A 5,780-nucleotide genomic window follows, 5' to 3' on the forward strand; every position below is an offset into this window, starting at 1 on the left:
TCTAAGTTCTCAAATATACCAAGGAGGCACAGAAAAGCTTTCTTTTGCTCATCTCCACCTATGTACATAGAAATAGAATTTCAAGGAAATTACAACACAAGCAGGCCATTCGATATGATTGGTCTGCGCTATGTGCAAGGAAAACAAAAGGTAGTTTTAAGGGATTTATATTTGTTTTAAGGGTTAATTTAATGTTTCTGTGCCTGGAAGGGTAAAATCTATAGTTAGATTCATGCTAGACAAAGGTGTTTGTATGTGTGGGTGTTGGTTTCAATTCCAAATGTGAATCTATTGTGCTTAGACAGGATTACAGCATGAAGAATAAATAAAACTAGCAGGGGTTGCTTAGCAATTGGAGACCCTTGTAAGGATAAACAACGTTTTTAAGTTTTAGTTTTAACTGAATTTGTGAGCAGTTGGAGACAGGACGCGGACATCTCTCAACACTGCCAAAAGAAAGATTGGACAGGGAGCTGCAAAGAGACAGCTCCCTAAAGTACAAGTTACACTCCAAACAACCAGGGAGCTGGGCCAGAAAGAATGTCTAAGATGACTGGAGTTAAGTGAACAGAGGCCAAGGTATTGTTCAGAAGAATTCAAGGAAGAGTAAACAAACTGTTCTGTCTTCACTTTTTTTTGTTATAATTTGGGGGGGAAGATGGTTGGGGGGGTGGGGCCAGGCAGATCACTGCACTGCAGCATCCCAGTAAGTAGGCAGGTCATCTGCAGGGCGACCTTTACCCCACTTAAAAATTCCTCTCGCACAAAGCTGCAGGAACCCGGGCGTCACCCTTGACCGTAATTGTCTTTACTCAATAGCTTAAGGCATTAAACAAACTGTTCTGACGTAAAGAATCAATAGCAGTAACCAAATTTAAATTAGGACAGCGGTCTTCAAAGATAAATCAAATGTCTGATGCCATTTTAATACAATCTGGGAATCGAGAGTTAAAGCAATTTGAATGATTTGCACAGCAGTCAAGACAAAGAAATCATAAAGGGGTTGGTGTAAAATCCTGGACTGGATTCACTGTTAAAAGTAGAGTGAAAGCTTTGTTTATAAGTGTCATTTGGAAAACATGGTCTGGATTTCGGAATGCAAACCGCTAAGGGAAAGCATAATGATAGAAATATAGAAAATACAAGCGGGGGAGGAGGCCAATTGGCCCTTCAAATTTGCTTCACCATTCATTATGATCATGGTTGATCATCCAATTCAATAACCTGATCCCACCTTCCCTCTGAATTCTTTTGGTGCTACATCTAACTGCTTCATGAAAACATACAATGATTTGGCCTCAACTGCTTTCTGTGGTAACAAATTCCAGAAGCCGACTCCTCTCTGGGTGAATAAACATCTTCTCATCCTTTCTGCATCTACCCTGTCCAGTCCTGTTAGAATTCTATAGGTTTCTGTGAGATTCCCGCCTCATTCATCCGAACTCAAGCGAATACAAGCCTAACCGATTCAATCTCTCCTCATACGTCAGTCCCGCCATCCCAGGAATCCGTCAGGTAAACCTTCGCTGCACTCCCTCTAGAGCAAGAATATCCTTCCTCAGATAAGGAGACCAAAACTACACACAACATTCCAGGTGAGGCCTCACCAAGCCCCTGTCTAATTGCAGCAAGACACCCCTGCTCTGGTACTCGAATCCTCTCGCAATGAAGGCCAACATACCATTTGCCTTCTTGACTGCCTGCTGCACCTGCATGCTTATCTTCAGTGATTGGTGCACAAGAACACCGGGGTCTTGTTGCTCATTCCCCTCTCCTAATTTATGACCATTCAGATAATAATCTGCCTTTCCGTTTTTGCTACCAGAATGGATAACCTCATATTTCTCCAAACTATACTGCATCTGCCATTCATTTGCCCAGACACTCAAATTACACTGAAGGATCTCTGCATCCTCCTCACAGCTCACCCTCCCACCCAGCTTTGTGTCATCTGCAAATTTGGAGATATTACATTTCGTTCCCTCATCTAAATCATTAATATATATTGTGAATAGCTGGGGTCCTAGCACCGATCCCAGCAGTACAACAGCTGTCACTGCTTATCATTTGGGAAAAGACCCATTTATTCCTACTCTTTGTTTCCCGTCTGCCAACCAGTTTTCTATCCATCTCAATACACTACTCCAAATCCTGTGCACTTTAATTTTACACAGTAAACTCTTGAGCGGAATTTTGCTAAACCCTTATGTGGGGACATTGTCAAAAGCCTTCTGGAAGTCCAAATAAATCACATCCACTGGCTGCCATTCATCGACTCTATTAATTACATCCTGAAAGAATTATAAAAGAAGATTTTAAAGCATGTTTTGGGAGTGAAGTTTGGAAACTCTCATGTGACAATCTTCTGGGGCAATTCTGAGAAGACATCCACAAACATTCACTTAGGTTTCAGACTAGAGAGAGTGTATTTGCCTACAGTCATCTTGTGCGCTTAAAAGGGACTTTGTGTTGATGAGACCATTGTAGATTAAAATTCATTTTGTAATCCGTGCTAATCCTAAAACCTGTGTGTAATTGTTAAACTAAGGGGATAGTATAGACATGTTGTGTCATAAACCAATTTTTTCATGTTTAATAAATGTTTTCTCTTCTATTATTAAAGCAAATTAGCGGTCCTGTGACTCTGTCCCTCCACGTTCTATTTTTAAAAATAAAAAGGTTTTTTGAGCCAGGGTTCCATTCTGCGATCTTCCCGTTCAGTTATAACATCAACTGGGATTGTAACACATGTCACATGTGAACGACCAGCCATCCGATTTCACCTCATTCCATCATCATATACTTCCATCCATTCTTCCGTCATGTACTTATCCAGTTTTCTTTTAAGTGTATCTGTGCTATTTCCTTCAACTATTCCCTGTGGTAGTGAGTTTCACATTCTTATTACTGTACTGTCTGGGTAAAGAGTTGACACACCTTGATGTTAACACAGTGCCACACAAAGACTACAAGGAATTTCAAGAATCTCTTCATGAGATCACAGTCGGCGATGTGATATTGAAACTGACATTTTGCGTCTTTTAAATTGAGAAGCCTAAGTGAAGCCACACAAATATATAATATCCTGATATTGATGGAATAAGTAGTTTACATCAGCAATATTCCAGAGCAGGGTTGCACACACAGACCATCAAACTCCTGGGGTTGTGGCCAAAGTAATGCAAATGTCAGAAAGTGGCTCGTTTCCTAGGAACCACTCTCCGTACTGATTTATTTGCTTTATACCATGGCATTTACTGGAGTTGATGAGCAGTTTCAGCAGTATCTCCTGAGAAAGCTAAAATGCAGCTCAATATTAAATTTCATTCCCCGTTCTATTAAACCTGCAGCGGGCGGTTAATGGGAACACTGTAAATGTTGTTGCTATTTATTTCTGTTGCATCCTCCTGTCCTTTCACCCTGATGGGGAATTTCTGTTTCTTTTCAGTAGACTTTCTCCTCTTTCCTCTTTCCCCTGAAGATCCTGACTACCGGCTTCCACCAGAATTGGCTTCCCAACCAGATTTACCAGTGAACGTTCTTCATAAGTGAAACTAGAATGTGGGCATTTGTGGAAACACTGCCACAGCGGGGCTCGATCTTGTCCTAACTCAGCACGCACTCTCAACTGTATCACAGAACGTACAGACTGGCCACTCGGCCCCTCGCGCCTGTTTGGCCATTCATTAGGATCGTGGCTGATCTGATTGTGACCTCAACCCCGATAACCTTTCATCTCCCCCCCTTGCTCATCAGGAATCTATACACCATTGCCTTAAAAATATTCAAAGACTGGTCCACCGCCGATTCAGGAAGAGAGTTTCAAAGACTCAGGTGGATATAAAATATCGAATGACGCTACTTTGAAGAAGAGTAGCGGCGTTCTCCTTGGTGTCCGACTGTCAATTATCCCTCATCTAACAAGCAGATTACCTGGTGATCGTCACATTGATGTTAGTGAGATTGTGCTGTGCACGGACCGGTGGCCACAGCTCCTACATTACTACAGTGACCACATTTCATGAGTATTCACATCATGAGAAATGCTTAACATAGAATTTACAGTGCAGAAGGAGGCCATTCAGCCCATCGAGTCTGCACCGGCTCTTGGAAAGAGCACCCTACCCAAGGTCCACACCTCCACCCCATCCCCATAACCCAGTAACCCCACCCAACACTAAGGGCAATTTTGGACACTAAGGGCAATTTATCATGGCCAATCCACCTAACCTGCACATCTTTGGACTGTGGGAGGAAACCGGAGCACCCGGAGGAAACCCACGCACACACGGGGAGGATGTGCAGACTCCGCACAGACAGTGACCCAAGCCGGAATCGAACCTGGGACCCTGGAGCTGTGAAGCAATTGTGCTATCCACAATGCTGCCGTGCTGCCCTTAAGGACATCCTGAGGTCATGAAAGGTGCCATGCAATTGTGAGATGTTTTAAAATGCGGAGAAGATTTCTTTTCCCTTTTTGTGTTTGTTCTGCCGAGTCCGCGTGTCATCTTGCAGCCTGGGGCGCAGGCATGACAGCTGGTACAGCTAATATGCTGGTTCGGAGTAAGCTCTGAAGTTGCAGAGGAGTCAGACAGTTTTCGTTGTCCTGTCAGCAAATGGGAGATCTCACCAGGCAACCTCCTTAAGCCTTAAAACCCTCCACGATCTCTCCGATTCCCCAATTCTGGTCTCTTGTGTGCCCCTCAATTTCTTTTAGTCATATCTTCAGTGCTCGGCCTTACTCTGCTATTCCCTCCCTTTGAATCAGACGGTAATGGGTTCAGAGGCAAACACGATGGACCTAATGGTCTCTTTGTACCATAACAATTGTGCGATTCTGTGAAACCTCTTCATCTCTTGGCTTCTTTCGTAAAATAATCCTTAAAACCCACCTCCGCTGACACCCCCTTAGATGCTTTGGTGTCAAATGTTGCCTAATGGTGCACATTTTGGCGCATTTTCAGTGTGTTAAAGATGCTGTATAAATTCGGGATTTTACCTCAGTAGCTCTTGGTAAAAAGTGCATGTGCACGGACATCGGGTGAGGAAACAGCCACAGTGGGTCATGATTCCTTCTCCAGTTGAATAGTTTGATGGCATCATTTGTCTCACTAAATGTGGCATCGGGAGGGTGACGGCTGTGGACCCTTTGACCAGTGAGAGGAGGGGAAGAAGGAGAAGAGGGGCAAAAATAAACTTGACCACGCAGATGTTTATCAGCTTTACCAGGAGACTCTACAGAGCTACATTAGTCACTACATTAGTGGATATTAGTCACATCAGTTGTGATCCGGTTGACTGGTTGAACAGCTTCGAGGAACACAATGGCCTACTTCTGTTTTCATTTCTTATATTCTTACGTTTTTTTAAATTAATGTTTCCTTGTCAGCCTGGAGATGCAGCAATGGCCTTGGACATCCTTTGCTCCCTATTTTACATTTCCCCTTCTCCCAATTGCCACTGCCTACTTCCCTTCCCACTGCCATTCCTCCATCCTTCTTCTTGCTACTAGCCCATCTGTCAGGGATCATCCCGTAGTGTCCCCAGTGTTGGGACACCCTGCTGTTCAAACATTCACTCCTCAGCCCCTTACATCTGTCAGGCTGGCAGTAATCCCTGCTGGATTTGGTCTGAATAATTGTCACAAATTCAAAACACTCCAAGAACATGCAAACTCTTCACCCACCCCGGCCCTTACCCTTCGTCACGTGATTGCTCCTACCCTCAGTTAAAAGCATGGCCTTGATGAAGTGCAATGCAAAGCTCTCAAGAGTCAAAAA

The 5,780-nt window shown here is 43.6% G+C and overlaps 1 non-coding gene across 1 annotated transcript; it reads right to left on the minus strand.

The window, feature by feature from the left end:
- Positions 1 to 677: 677 nt before the first annotated feature.
- Positions 678 to 829, minus strand: LOC140425906 (U12 minor spliceosomal RNA). The gene has a single exon (XR_011948061.1). It is a non-coding gene; the product is annotated as a U12 minor spliceosomal RNA (small nuclear RNA).
- Between the last annotated feature and the right edge of the window lie 4,951 nt (positions 830 to 5,780).

Source organism: Scyliorhinus torazame, chromosome 6 (genome assembly GCF_047496885.1).
Source record: "Scyliorhinus torazame isolate Kashiwa2021f chromosome 6, sScyTor2.1, whole genome shotgun sequence".
Taxonomy (NCBI): Eukaryota; Metazoa; Chordata; class Chondrichthyes; order Carcharhiniformes; family Scyliorhinidae; genus Scyliorhinus; species Scyliorhinus torazame.